We start from the raw sequence: 15,242 nt of genomic DNA, 5'->3' as shown, positions 1-15,242 counted from the left end.
AATGACATAATGTCAGACTTCAGGCCTCATTTTACTATAAAATCATACAGTTATAAACCACTGGGAACATTTAGGCCCTGTTAAAAACAGAAGAGACGCAGTGATAAGAGTTCCTGGGAATGTAACTGTCACTCAAATGCTAGCAAATGAGGCAAAGCCCCGCCCACGTGAGAGAATTGTGACAAAAGGCATAATTCTGAGCGGTCAGGGTAAATATGGATAACTTTTTCTGGGCTTTTGAGGAGTTTTGCTGTTTTACTGTCCCATTCTTGCTTGATATTGATTTCCAGCTGCTGAATAGTTTGTGGTCTTCTTTGTTGCATTTCAGCACCCGGACACTTCTCTGACAAAGCCATTGCTGCAGTTTGGGGTTTTGCATTGTCCACCTGACATACACAAGGTGTTCTCTGAAATAAATGTGGAGGATATGTTAGATTCCTGTAAATCATTAGGTTATGCACATAACCACTGTTTCCTGAGATGGGGCAACAGGGGGAGGGCCCATATTCCCCTTAGTTCAGAACCACTCTTTGCCAAGCTAGGCTATTATAAGACTAGGAGATTGCCGTCACAAGATGCTGCTTTGACACAGCTGGGTGTGTATATGGATTCAGATCTAAAATGGAGCTCCCACACCTCAGCTGTAGTAAAGAAGGCCCAACAGTGACTCCACTGTCTCCTCTATGTGGTACTTGAGCTGCACTGTGGTGGGCAAGTCAATGCAGATGGTCACCGCATTGAAATTCATTGGTCACACTCTTCCTTCCCTAAAAGACCTCTACAACACCCACTGTTTCAAGAAGGCACACAGCATCGCTAAAGACTGCACACCTTGGACGTGGTGTGTTTCACATGCTGCACAAATAGAATGAAGGACAGTTTTTACAACCAGGCATTAGTACTCATTAACTCGAACACATATACTGCAACATACACACTATATCTGCTCTGCTGATACTACATTACATTATACTACAATTCATACCAGTATGCTACCTCACTCATTTGACTTGTTTTGCACACTCCTGTACAGATTTGTATTTATTACATATTTATTTTGCTTTATGTGTAAATTCATTCAATGTTTTAATCTTCAATTCTTGATTATGCAATTTTGCACTACGGGTGGTGGGCAGGACCTCAATTTCATTGTACTAAGTATGATTGTGCAATGACAATAAAGCTCCCTGATTATGGCTCGGCGCTCTTCATAGGGAGACTGACCAGGCCCACTGTGTACGTGCTGTCCAGATCCAAAGATCCCCCACCCCCCACAAACCTTGTTGCCATCAGGCTCTCCACTTTTTTGTATCTAGCCTGCTAGCCAGGCTAAAAAAGCAGCCTTTTAAACCACTGCTTTCCTAGCATGTTCCTGACCAATGCACGGTCGATCGTCAACAGAATCCGCTTGTCCGCAATTGACACGGAGACGTGGCTACAAATTGGGGACCAGGATATGTACAGCAGAGCAAGAGCAGGCATCAGAGAAGCAAAACAAGAATACTTTACTTTATTTAGCAGACGCTTTTATCCAAAGCGATTTACAAGAGGAAGACACCAGCCATTCTCGTTCGATTTCTATAGAATTTTGAGTTTACAAAACTAAGAGCCCTGATAAGGCCTAACTTGTCAGCAAAGAGCATGCTCGGAGATTGTTAAGTGCTAGACGAAGAAAAAATTATAATGTATATATATTAGAGGTGGGCATAGATTAATTTTCTTAATCTAGATTAATCTCACTGTAATCTTGGAATTAATCTAGATTAATCTATAGCAATCTAAATTAATCTAGATTAATCTATAGCAATCTAAATTAATCTTAAAAATACAATTTCCCTAAAGCAAAACCGGCGGCTTCATAGCCGCATCCATGTTTCCACGACATGTGATGTGGTAATTTCTAGAGCTGTGCGATTCATGACTCACCCGGGTTAATTGCCCGGATCTTTTAAAAGACTCATGAGTCACGAATTTGAGGTCTCCATTGAACCGAATCCTAACTACACCAAGTCTAAATTGTAAACTCCAATATATTGGCTTACATGAGTCCGGTTGTAGAGGAAGTTAACCGCCAGGAGCGCTAACCCGCTCTCTGATCCGGGTGCGTACTGACTCAAGTGACTCAGGTGACTCACACACCCGGATCAGTTTAGTGAGTGACTCAGAGAGAGCCGAATCCTAAAAAGGTAGTCAAAGTCAAGTCAAAGTCAGCTTTATTGTCAATTCTGCCACATGTACAGGACATACAGAGAATTGAAATTACATTACTCTCAGACCCATGGTGCTTACAAGTAACATTAAATACAAAACAGTAACATTGAATACAAAAGGTATGAATACAATTTTAAAAAACACAATATACAATTTTAAAAACACCATATACAAATAAGGGCACATGGTGGAGAGTGCAAAACCATGTAGTGCAACAGAGGTAAGTTTAAAGTGATAAAGTGACAAGTGAGGTAGTTGGCAGACCAAAGCTGCATAGAATGACTGGTGCACGGTCAGTTTGTGTGTGTGTGTGTGTGTGTGTTAGGGTTCAGAAAGTTTGTGGAGCAGAAGAGGGGAGTGGGGGCAGAGCCGGGAGGGAGTTGAGCTTCCTGACAGCCTGATGGGTGAAGCTGTCCTTCAGTCTGCTGGTCCTGGCCTAGAGACTCCGCAGTCTCCTCCCTGATGGCAGCAGGCTGAAGAAGGTTTGCATTGGGTGGGTGGGATCAGCTGCTATGCCGAGGGCTTTCTTGGTGAAGCGTGTGCTGTAGATGTCTTGGAGGGGGGGAGAGGGACACCGATGATTCTCTCATATGCTCTGACTACGCGTTGGAGAGTTTTTTGATCCTGCTGAGGGATCTCCTCACACTGTCCGGGGAGAGAGTCAACACCTGGTCACCAGGAGGGGGTGGGGTCTTCTGTGCTGTGGTGCTGTTTTTCCCTTCAAAGCGAGCGAAAAAGGTGTTCAGCTCATTCAGCAGGTATACATCCACACTAGGTATACATCCGCGCTAGGTATACAAAATAAAAAATAAAGGTCTTTAGGAAATAAGAAACTAAAAGACACAAGAAAGAAGAAATATACTTATAAATCTAGTGTAACCATTTAACTCCGGCACAATAGCTTGCGTAGTATAAACCCAGCTCCCAACTCAACTTTGTGAATAGATTAACGGCGATATTTTTTTATCACCCGATAAGAGTCTCACGTTAACGCAGCACGTTTTTATCACCCGATAAAGAGTGTTACGTTAACGCAGCACGTTAAGGACGATAACGGCACACCACTAATATATATATTTTTGTATTGTTTTGTGCAATGTGTACGCATGTGCGTGTGTAGGTGTTAGATTTGACAGAAATATTTTTTGAATAGGAGGGTTTTCACCTGCTTCTTAAAAGTGGTGGTAGTCTCGGCTAGTCGTATGGAGGAGGGCAGGTTGTTCCACCAGCCAGGGACAACAGCGGAGAACAGAGTTGATTGGAATAATTTCTTTTGCCGATCTGAGAGAGCGTTCAGGAGTGTAGCTAGGTAGTATTGTATTGATTTAGGAGGGTGCAGTTCCATTTACAGCCCTGTAGGCAAGCATCAAGGATTTGAACTCAATGCAAGCATCTACAGGTAGCCAGTGGAGAGAGGTAAGAAGAGGTGTAACATGGGTGTATTTCGGCTGATTGAAGATGAGATGGGCTGCCATATTTTGGATCATCTGGAGTGGTTTTAATGTGACTGCAGAGGCTCCAACCAGGAGAGAGTTAGAATAGTTGAGTTTGGAGATGACCATTGCCTGGACGAGGAGCTGCGTAGCCTGTTGCGAGAGAAAAGGCCAAATCTTGCGAATGTTGTAGAGAGTGAGCCTGCAGGATCTGGAGCAACGTGATGGTTCAAACTCAGTTTGTCATCGATGCAAACTCCAAGGCTTTTTGCAGACGCTGTGGGTGTTAACAGTAGCGAACCAATTTGAATTGAAAGGTTTTGCTGAGGGGAGTTGTTGCCCGGAAAGATCAGAATCTTGGTTTTGGATAGATTGAGTGGGAGGTGTCGCTCAGACATCCATGCCGATATGTCTGAGAGACAGGCCGAAATTTTTGTTGCATCTTCTGGTGGGAATGACAAATAGAGCTGGGTGTCATCAGCGTAAGAGTGATAGGAGAAGCCATGTGATTGGATGATGTAAACAAGTGAGCGAGTGTATATTGAGAATAGAAGGGGGCCAAGGACAGAGCCTTGTGGAACCCCTGTGGTTACCCTAGAGAGGACAGATGTCTCATCTCCCCATGATACCTTGAAAGACCTGTCGTGAAACTAAGAGGTGAACCAATTTAGTTCGGTGTCGAAAGCAGCAGATAGATCAAGTAGAATAAGGACAGATGATCTGCGGGCAGCTCTTGCAGCATGAAGGTCATCCATTATTGCCAGGAGGGAGGTTTCAGTTGAATGCCCTTGTCTGAAACCAGACTGAAAACAGTGTTGTTTTCGCCAACGATGACATTTCGTTGACGTCACTTTTTTTCATGACGATAACGAGACGGTGAAGAGATAAACTCTGCTCTTTGATGACTAAAACATGACGAGACTTGTGTGTTTTTTCGTTGACGAGACGAGAATGGATGAAAATGTTAGTGGGTGGTCTGTCAGACGTTTAAAATGCATGACATTTCTGCTTATTGTGCGTGTCAATTAAATGTGTACTCACACTAGGCGGTTTGAACCGCGCCCCGAGTGCGTTTGACCACCAAAGCACGGCTCGTTTGGCTAGTGTGAGTGCTCCGAGCCGTGCCCGGGTGCGGTTCGTTTAGCCGGCCCTGGCCCGGTTGGAAGAGGTGCGGTTCAGTTGGACTGCAGAGGTGTTTGTTGGAAATTTGGGCAGATGAGAGCATACAACAACAGCTGGACAAAACGCATAAAACAATGGACTCCATTGCGATCAGCGAGAGCGCCGCTTTCTGTTTATGCTGAAACTCCGCCCACCATAATGACGTGCTCCGGCACGAATGCTGAAAGCATATGTGAGTTCAGGCCAGAGGGGGAGTGGGGAGGGGGGACAATAGTACTCGGGCCCGGTTCATGCCAAGAGTACACCCAAAAAGTATCTGGTCATGCCCATCACCTGGCATGCAGCGCACAACGTGCTCAACACATCACACTGTTGTCACTCATCACAGACAATGGACCACAATGGCGGCAGTTTTAACACAGGGGCTTGGTGGTCGCAAACGTAGAGACGACATATGGGTGTATTTTAAATATAACCCAGCATATAATAAAACAGAGTGTATTGTGAAGGAAGACGATGACAAATGTGGCCACAAAGTAGGCGGAAAAAATACGACCAACCTTAAGCGGCACCTGAAGGCTCACCACAAGGATATTTTTTCGAAGGTAAGTTACAAGTTCTGTTAACATTGTCACGTCCATGCGGGCATGACGCGGCGGGTGAACGGAGAGGAGGACGAAGAGTGACGAGGAATGAAGGACGCTTTCACCTGACATCACGGAACAGGGGTTTAATGGTGACTCACAGGACAGGGGAGACATCCGAGACGTAGACACTGGTGAACATGGAACACAACTTTAAAGACCTGACAGCGAACAGAAACGAACAGGGCAGCTTTATACAATTAACACAGGTGAAAACGATTAACCATGACCTGTGCGCCTAACCATGACCTGTGCGCTCACAGTCAAGTTACACACACACACACACACACACACACACACACACACACACACACACACACACACACACACATACACACACACAGTACAGATACAATATAATTTGGCTGCTGCTCAGAATGAAAGATCAGAAAGTTTTAGTACAGGGCCAGTTAATAAACTATGTATTTTTGTTTTGCTTGTTTGAGACTTAAGATAGAGTGAGCGTTAAGACCATTCTATTTTCTTAACATGGTAGTATTTTGAGTATTTTTCATAGTATTTTAAGTATTTTTATGGTATACCTACATTTGATTGTTTTGTATTCACCTGTAATCCTTTACAGGACATGTACGTTGTATACAGAGATAGAGAAATTGTATCCCTTCTATGTTTTTTCCTCAACCAGATCCCACAGACCAGAACTCCTAAAGAGAAACCTGGTGGTCCAAAGGACAACAGGGCACAGTCATCTATCCCAGCAGCCTTTGCCGCAGCATCCAAATATAAGTCAGACTCCCTGGAACAACGTGCCAAAGAACAGGCGATCGCTCTTTGGAATCTTTAATTCTTTTATTACATTGTTTGCACAAGTTAAACATAGAGTGGGGTTGTATGATGTCTGTTTTTACAAATAATATGCATCTTAATTGCACTGGCAGACAAGGCCATGTTGAGCATATGTGTTCCTCATCCATCACTCATATTTTGGGCATGTGTATATTCATTGTACTTTAGCAAATTCTGAGAAATAAAGCCGCAATTGTTGAAGTAGAATGTTTTTGTTTTTGGCTTTTTTGGAGTAATGAACATTGATTCCACTGTTACCACTTTATCTGTGTGTAATGCACAATCATTAGATCAGAAAGTATTTGCAGTTGGGTGGAAACCTTATACGTCTAAAACCATTCCTTTATTATTGTAATTATTGGTGAAAATAGCTGATCTGCAAGCTCACAATGTGTTGAACTTATAGATCTGCTTCTATTTTCACAACTTATGTGTGACACTGCCCAGCAGAAATCCCCAATACTTATTGACCTAAATTAATTTGTTAAAAGACTATACTTTTTTTCCTTTTTTTGACTAAAACTAGACTAAAACCTTTTTGAGTTTTTGTCAACTAAAACTGGACTAAAACTATCACATATAGAAGTGACTAAAATTTGACTAAAACTAATAAACATTTTAGTCCAAAAGACTAAGACTAAGACTAAATCTAGGATGGTTGTCAAAAACAACACTGACTGAAAAGGGTCGAGAAGATCACGCTCGTGGAGAAATGAAGAAAGTTGAGCCAGGACTGCTCTTTCAAGAATTTTTGAAAGAAAAGGAAGGTTGGAGACTGGGCGGTAGCTATTTTTTTTTGAGAAGGGGAGCAATGACTGCCTGTTTGAAAGCAGTGGGAAATGTTCCTGTTGTGAGTGAGGAGTTTAAGACGTGTGTCAGAGCAGATAATATGGTGGGCTGTATGGACTGAAGGAGGTGTGAGGGGATTGGATCCAGGGAGCAAGTGGTGGGGTGACTAGACTGGAGAAGTTTAGACATGTCCGATTCAGAGAGGGGAGTAAAGGAAGACAGTTTCCTGGTTTCAGAGGTAACAGCAGGATGGGGTCTGGGGTTAGGTGGTGAGAATTGTTTGCTAATATCAGCCACCTTCTCTGTGAAGAAGGTAGCAAAGTCTTCATATGAGAGAGAAGTAGAGGGGGGAGGTGGTGGAGGATTCAGGAGGCGGTTAAAAGTAGAGAATAGTTTGCGAGAGTCTTTGCAGTTGCTTTGCAGTATCTGGTCTTTGCTGTAGTGACAGCAGCAGAGAAGGATTTCAAGAGAGATTGATACTTATTAAGTTGATCCGGGCACTTGGATTTCCTCCACTGCCTTTCAGCTGCTCTAAGATGGGTCCCGTGGCGGCAAACCTTGTCAGAGATCCACGGCGAGGGTGGAATCGCACATGTCGGTTTAGAGGTTAGAGGGCAGAGTCTCTCGAGGCGAGATGTTAGTGTGGAGCAGAGGATGTCTGTAGCACAGTTAGGGTCCTGAATAGAGAGGATGTCTAGGGGGGAAAGCTCAGAGGAAACAACAGAAGACAGTCGAGTAGGGCAGAGGGTGCAGAGATTATGGTGAAATTGTGTTAAGTGTGAGGTGGCTGTGGTGCGTGCCAGGGGGGAAAGCCTGAAGTGAATAAAAGAGTGATTGGATAAATGTAGAGAAATGACAGATGTGTTGGCTGTGGAGCATTTGCGTGTAAGTATGAGATCTAGTTGTTTTCCAGCTCTCTGCGTTGCGGTCGTGCAGAGAAGAGTGAAGTTGGAAGCAGAGATGAAATTTTGGAAGTCTGCTGTTTGCAGCTTGAGGAGATCGAGGTTGAAGTCTCCTAGTAGCACAAGGGGCAGTTCCTCATCTACGATGGTGGAGAGAGTGGTGTCTAGTTCCTCTACAAAGATCCCCAGCGGACCTGGAGGATGAAATAAAGCAACTATGGACATTTTTACTGGGTGTGTAATAGTTACTGCATGGAATTCAAAACTGGTTGCTTGAGTAGCAGAGATGGGAGTGAATTTCCACAGAATACTCAATCAAGTTATTGGATCACCTCTCAAACATCCCCAGAAATGTATGTGTAACCACTGTAAAGAATGTAACTACCCTTATAGCAGATATGTACAAGCTCAGGTGATTCACCCAAGGGGGGGGCCAGTGTCTAGGTTTGTGGAGGTAAATGCTGTGCTATGTGATAGTCAGGGGAAAAAGATGCTCAGACCAGGGGAGACAGTTGAACTCACTATTATATTTAAATGGAAATAAAAAAAATAAATGTACAATCTAACAGCCGGCATTCACTATAACAAAACAACAAAAACTTCTCTCTCATAAAACCATAACTTAATAATCAACACATAACAATTTCCAATAATTATAAAGTCTCTCTCTTTGTCCTTCTTCCCAAGTTGAGTTGTTTTCTCCTGGTCAACAACGATGCAAAAGTGCTTTTTCGTCTTAGTCAGTGCTTTATAGTCCAGTAGGTCTTAGGTGTAACAGGTAATAGTCAGAGTCAATGATGTCAGATCAAATCCTACCACACCGGTGACTTGTATGATGGAGAAGGAATGGTGAAGTTCCCTCTCAGATTGGTGAAGAACATCCGCTTTCCCGGTGGCTCGCCATCCCCCTCGTCAGGGAGAAATCCAGCTTTCAATTTCTAACCTCCATGGCCGGCTCATTAGGGAAAAAAACCTAGCCAAGACGATCCGTACACAGACATTCACAGGTTCTAGATAATTTCAGTTGCTTTGGGTATTTCACTTAACACTGGTTTTGGGGGTTAAAGCCACTTATTTTCACAATCACCGAAATGTTGTCTCTCGCTGGCTCTCTCGTTTGCGTGCGCTCCTCGTGGTGCTGCGTTGTACTGACTAACTTGCTAACACAAATCAGGGCGGGACTTTCTCCTCTCCTGCAATGGCGATACAGTACTGAGTGGCCCGACCAATAGCAAATAAAGAAAACTTGACAGGCACCCAAATAACTTTAATTAGTCATAGTCTGGTTTACCATGAGTGGAAAAAAATACTTTTCATAAATTACACCATCCCTAAATGAAATGAGGGACACTTTCTACTGGGTTACATATGGGAGGGCCTGAAACACATCAATTACAGGGAGTAGGGCTGTAGGACACACATGGAGCAAGGGAGTAGGACACACACAGAAAACATGGACATCACGTTAGCAGAGGAACTAAAGCATTTCTTTACTCACTTTGAGAAAACTGCAGACATCCCTACCATGCAAATCGCCTTGCCCATAGCCTCTCACACTCACCCTCCATGTTCACAAGGTGTTCATAGCAGTGATTCAGAGGAAAGCTGTTGGTCCTGATGGAAAACCTGGGAATATCTGATCCCTTGTGTTCACCAGACTTTTCAACTTTGCCATGTTACAAGCCTCTGTCCCTCACTGCTTAGCATCGGCAACCATCTTGAGAAGATGGTTCTAAAGCAAATAAAAGGACTGCCGCATGCATTCTAGAGGGATTGAGAATTGTTTCATGTAATGTTTGCGGTTCGAGCGGATCTTTATGTATAGGGAACATTAACGTTCCCATTTCTGTGGGAATTAGAGGGCTAGTGGGGTAGCCCCTCATTTGGAGAGGGCTGGGAGGTGTGAGGGGGTTTAAGCGTTCGAGTTTTTACTTGAATGTTTTTTGCTTTTGTTTTGTTATTTTTACTAGCAGTAGACCTAATTTGTATGAGAAGTTAATAATGGATGTTATACTGGATGATGATCCACAGAAATATTGGGGGTAGACATGGTGATACAATTAACCCAGTGAGCTGGAATGTAAAGGGCCTGGGCAACCCAGATAAGACAGCTAAGATATTGTGCCATCTTAAATCTTTACAGCCGGATATAATATTTTTTCAAGAAACTCATGGGACAGGCATATCAGGCAAATGTAAGAGCGGGAGAAAGATCTAAATATAGTGAATGTATGGAAACTGTTGAATCTGAAGGGGGATACTCTTTTTTTGTGTGTGGACGGTGCTTTGCTCAGTGGCACCTCAGTGGCACCTGAGTCAAACAAAATGACTTCAAAAACATACATATATAAGTATTCCAATTCTTAGACACACATTGGGCCTTAAGACAAAATCAGGATAGACATTTGTACATATTGCTCATTTGACATCTTTTATGTCTGATTTCTCAAACTGGGGACAAGATAGTAATAAACAAACTCTTCTCACTCTGAGACAGCACAATGAAGTCAAGATACTGTACATTGCATCTGAGGTTCTTGACTTGATAGACAGCCCTGTGGAGGATGAGTGGGATGAAGATTAGGATAATGTCACGACTACGGACTTACGGGGGAAGGAAGCGCAGAGGTCTGACATACTGGGAAGGGGTTTTTATTATACAACAAATAAACAAACTCAAAGAAATACAAATAAACAATGGCGCGATGGCCAAAAACAGTTTAACATAAATAAAAGAACTGAAACAAACCCGTAGGCGTGTGGCGATTGCCAGAACTCAAAACACATAAAACTAAACAAGGTCAAGTTCGTGCATAGAGTTCACGAAAATGCCAGCGACCCCGAACGGGCGGAAACTTCCGGCATTTATGGGGCGTCAGGATTGGGTTCCGGTGTGGAGCCCAGCTGCAGGCAATCCTGACAGAGCCCCCCCTCCAAGGGCTACGTCCTCGGAGCCCCAACAGTACCATCAGTGGAGGCGGCGGGGCGGACGGCGGCAACCACAGGGCTCCTGCCCTGCTGTATCCTCCCCTTGGAGGACCCGGTCCCTCGGGCTGGCTCCCCGGCGTGGTCAGGCGTGGCGGCCCCGGTCCCTCGGGCTGGCTCCCCGGCGTGGTCCCGCTTGGCGGCCCCCGGACCCTCGGCCTGGCTCCCCGGCGTGGTCCCGCTTGGCGGCCCCGGCCCCTCGGCCTGGCTCCCCGGCGTGGTCCCGCTTGGCGGCCCCGGACCCTCGGCCTGGCTCCCCGGCGTGGTCCCGCTTGGCGGCCCCGGACCCTCGGCCTGGCTCCCCGGCGTGGTCCCGCATGGCGGCCCCGGACCCTCGGCCTGGCTCCTCGGCGTGGTCCCGCATGGCGGCCCCGGACTCCCGTACCTGCACACAATCAGGGCCGATCCATCTGGGTACGTGTGGGCCCTGTCTCCACATGTCCCCTCTGACACGTCTTGTGTCACCCCCTGCACCGCGCAGGGAGATTGTCCCAGAGCCTCCGGCGACTGTTCCAGGCACCCCAGGCTGGTGCCTTCTGGGACTATGCAGCCCCTCTCGCTGCACGGCCCTGGTGCCAAGGGGGGGGCATTGCCAGACCATCCGGCTAGCCCCTTCTGCGTCCGTTGGGACAAGCAGGCCCTCTTCCTGTCTGTCCCAGCTGGGTCCTCATGCCTACCCGGGGGCTCTATGGCGCTCCACCCCTCTGGAGGCAGACGCAGGCCCATGCCTGGCCCGCCCTCCTCACTGGCTACCGGAGGACCCAGCTCCATCGCTTCCCCACCTCCCCTCCCCTCAGGAGGAGTCCCCAACCCGAACTGCACCCCCCCAAAAAATTCTTTGGGGGAGCACCCCCCCCGGCTGGACTTAGGGGTACCTTGGGGCTCGTCCACCTCGCCTTGGACCGGTGCAGTCAGGTTGGGAACTCCCTCCCTGGGGTTCGGCTCTGCTGCTGGGTCACCATCTGGTGGACACAAAGAGGGGAAGTGGGGGCGACATACGGACACATATGCCACGCACACACACACAGACAGAGACAGACAGAAGAGAGGGTCGTCTAGTTCCCTCTCTGAGCACTCCGGGACCTCCTCAGGGGGCACAGCCAGGATCTCGGGAGGCGCGACCTTCTCGTCGCCCGCCAGTGCTTGGTCTTCTTGCCCCGGATCCTGACTGGCGCTGGACGTGGTGGAGGGGCAGAGTTCGATCCCTGGCTCAGGCTCTGGCCGATCAAACTCCGCCCTCAGTCTCTGCTGGAAGTCCCGAAAACTGCTGTCTGTCTCTCCCTGCTGCCAGAGGGCTGCGCTCCAGCCCCATGCTGACCCAAGCAGACACGATAGGATGGTGGTGGTCTTATCAGTGTCTGCTGCCCCACTGAAGGGTCCCGGGACAATTGGGCTGTCCCACACGGGGCTGGGCACGTCGCTGGAGATGGTGGTAGGTGTGTGGTGTGGAGGGGGGTGGACGTCTTCTCCAGCAGGTGTGGGCGCTGGTGCTGCGCTGCCATTTCGCTGGGGAACGTCCGGGCAGAGGGAAGGCGGGTCGGCGACTGGAGCAGGAATGGGGGATTCCCTGCGAGGCAGTCCCGGCAGCGCAGTTGCTGGCTGGCGACCTCCCGTCGCCCTCTTCCACCAGCTTTCCTCACACTGCTGGGAGGGACGTGGGTTTCCACGGACCTCGTGACGATCCTGGATGGGCGCGATGGGCGGAGCCATCCCGGCACCGACTGCCCAAACGGCGTCATCTTGGTCGTCGTCCGTGTCCACCTCGTACCCCCGGAAGTCACATGGGTCATCACGGACGCCGCGATGATCTCGGACGCGCACGCTGGGCGGAGCCATCCCGGCAACGACCGCCCACCGAAAATCCACGTCATCATCGCTTTCGTCATCCGTGTCCTCCCACCGGTGACTCCGAGGGTCGTCCACCCTGCGGACATCCTGGACCCATGGCGCGATAAGCTCCCATGGGCAGTACTCTGGCCATTCGGGCTGGAGGCTGCCCACCTCCTCGCTGGAGGAACGCCGCCGTTGTTGTTGCCGCTTCTCACCCCCCTGGAAGTGACATGGGTCCCCACGGACCTTGCGACGATCGCAGACTGGCGCGATGGGCGGAGCCCAACTCTCGTCTCCCGTGCTCTCGTCGTCGTCCGTGTCGTCCCAGTCCACGGGGAGCCTGGCCAGCAGAGCGCAGAGTTCTTGGCTCGACATGCCGAAGATCGTGGGGGTCGCATCTTCTGCGCTCGCTGCCCACGTCACTTCCTCGCTGCTGCCGACGCCAACGTCCTCGCTCCGCCCACTCACCCGCCGACGTTGTCGCTTCCGGGTTTCGCGGAGTTTCCCGGGGGTGACGTCATCACGCGGCGCCGCGTACCACGGCTTCTCGGGGAGAAAACGCTCCACCAGAACGGGCGGCGCGTCTCTCCCCTGCCGTCCGCGTTCGCCGCGCCGGGCTGCGTCCTTCGCGGCGTTTCTTCTCCTCTGCTTTCCACCTCTGCGCTTTTGGGTGGGTCGCTGGCATTCTGTCACGACTACGGACTTACGGGGGAAGGAAGCGCAGAGGTCTGACATACTGGGAAGGGGTTTTTATTATACAACAAATAAACAAACTCAAAGAAATACAAATAAACAATGGCGCGATGGCCAAAAACAGTTTAACATAAATAAAAGAACTGAAACAAACCCGTAGGCGTGTGGCGATTGCCAGAACTCAAAACACATAAAACTAAACAAGGTCAAGTTCGTGCATAGAGTTCACGAAAATGCCAGCGACCCCGAACGGGCGGAAACTTCCGGCATTTATGGGGCGTCAGGATTGGGTTCCGGTGTGGAGCCCAGCTGCAGGCAATCCTGACAGATAAAGTGTCAGAGGACGACAATTTCACTGAAATCGATGAAGACTTTATCCCAACTGAATCAAATGATGAAGAGGAGCCATCTGAAATTCAGCATATGGAAGTATTCTTTAATGCCATTCTTCCAAGTGATTAAATTGACCAGTAGCATTATAATGGACATACAGTGTAGACCATGACACTAGACTAAAACCTAGTATGCACTGTCCAGTACCTCCAAACATGGACAGATGCCCCATACTGCACATTCCTACCAGTACCGCTGTTGGACAATTTTTTTTCTTGGACAAATCATTACCAACCCTGCACTGACACATATTGCAGAAAAGTCAAGGGTGGGGGGAGTCAGTGTCTCTTCTCTCATTTTTTTCTAAAGTCCTTGAGTGTTGTGTCTACAATGAACTATCACTGTTTCAGAACAACCTCCTACATCCCAACCAGGCTGGCTTCAGAGCAGGTAATTCTGCAGATGTAGACCTTTTGGCCACATGCGACCAGATCAGCAAAATTCTCATCTGTTCTTTTTCTCCTTGACCTCTCTGCAGCATTTGATAGTTAGCCACAAGACTCTCCTGTCCATCTTGAAGGGAGTTCAGGTCTCAACATTGAAATGGTTTGCTTCCTACCTCATCAAGCAGTTCAGACCAGCCATCAGAGAGGTGAGAATGTGGCTGTAGGGGGCCATCTCCTTGCTCCAGGACTGTTTTGACTGCACAGACCGGGATATTTTTAGAGATGCAGCCACCTATGACCACTCTGTGAACGTGGAGGAGTACACAACCTCAGTCGCCAGCTACATCAGCTAGTGTGTTGAGGATGTCACCATCTCCCAGACCATCATCACCCGTCCAAACCACAAACCCTGTTCTCTGCTAAGCTGGGTAACCTGGTGAAAATCAGGGACTCTGCATTCCAGTTCAAAGGCAAAGAGGCTTATCCTACAGCCAGAGTCAAGCTGTCACGGGCCATTAAGGAGGCAAAGCAAGCTAATGCAGCCAATTCACGTCTTCAAAGGACACACGGTGCATGTGGCAGGGGATCCAGACACATCAGACTTGCAGCAGCGACCCCTCCCTGCCAGATGAGCTGAACGAGCTTTGCATAGTTTGAGGCAGAGATCAGGGAGCCACCGAAGAAAAAAAAGGTCTCCCTCTCCCAATGATCAAGTCCTCTGTCTTTCCACGGGAGACATTAGGATGACCCTCCGCAGTGTCAACCCTCTGCAGGACCAGACAACATGTCATGGAAATGAAGGGATTCTGCACCGATGAATAGTAATGTTTGCAATACGGGTGAACCCAGTTGTGGAGTGTGCAAAAGTATGCAACTTTGTAACACCTGGTTCTAGAGAAACGTTGTTTTGTTTCACTATGTACTGTCTAACATGTATGTATCTGAAATGATAATAAAGCTAACTTAAATTTGAATGGCTGAATTTTTAACTAGAACCCAAATGTCAGGAGAAGGTCTAGGTTCACATGATGGTCTCAACTATAGAAT

The sequence above is a fragment of the Denticeps clupeoides genome, chromosome 2, assembly GCF_900700375.1.
Source record: "Denticeps clupeoides chromosome 2, fDenClu1.1, whole genome shotgun sequence".
Taxonomy (NCBI): domain Eukaryota; kingdom Metazoa; phylum Chordata; class Actinopteri; order Clupeiformes; family Denticipitidae; genus Denticeps; species Denticeps clupeoides.
Note: the sequence above shows the minus strand (reverse complement) of the source record.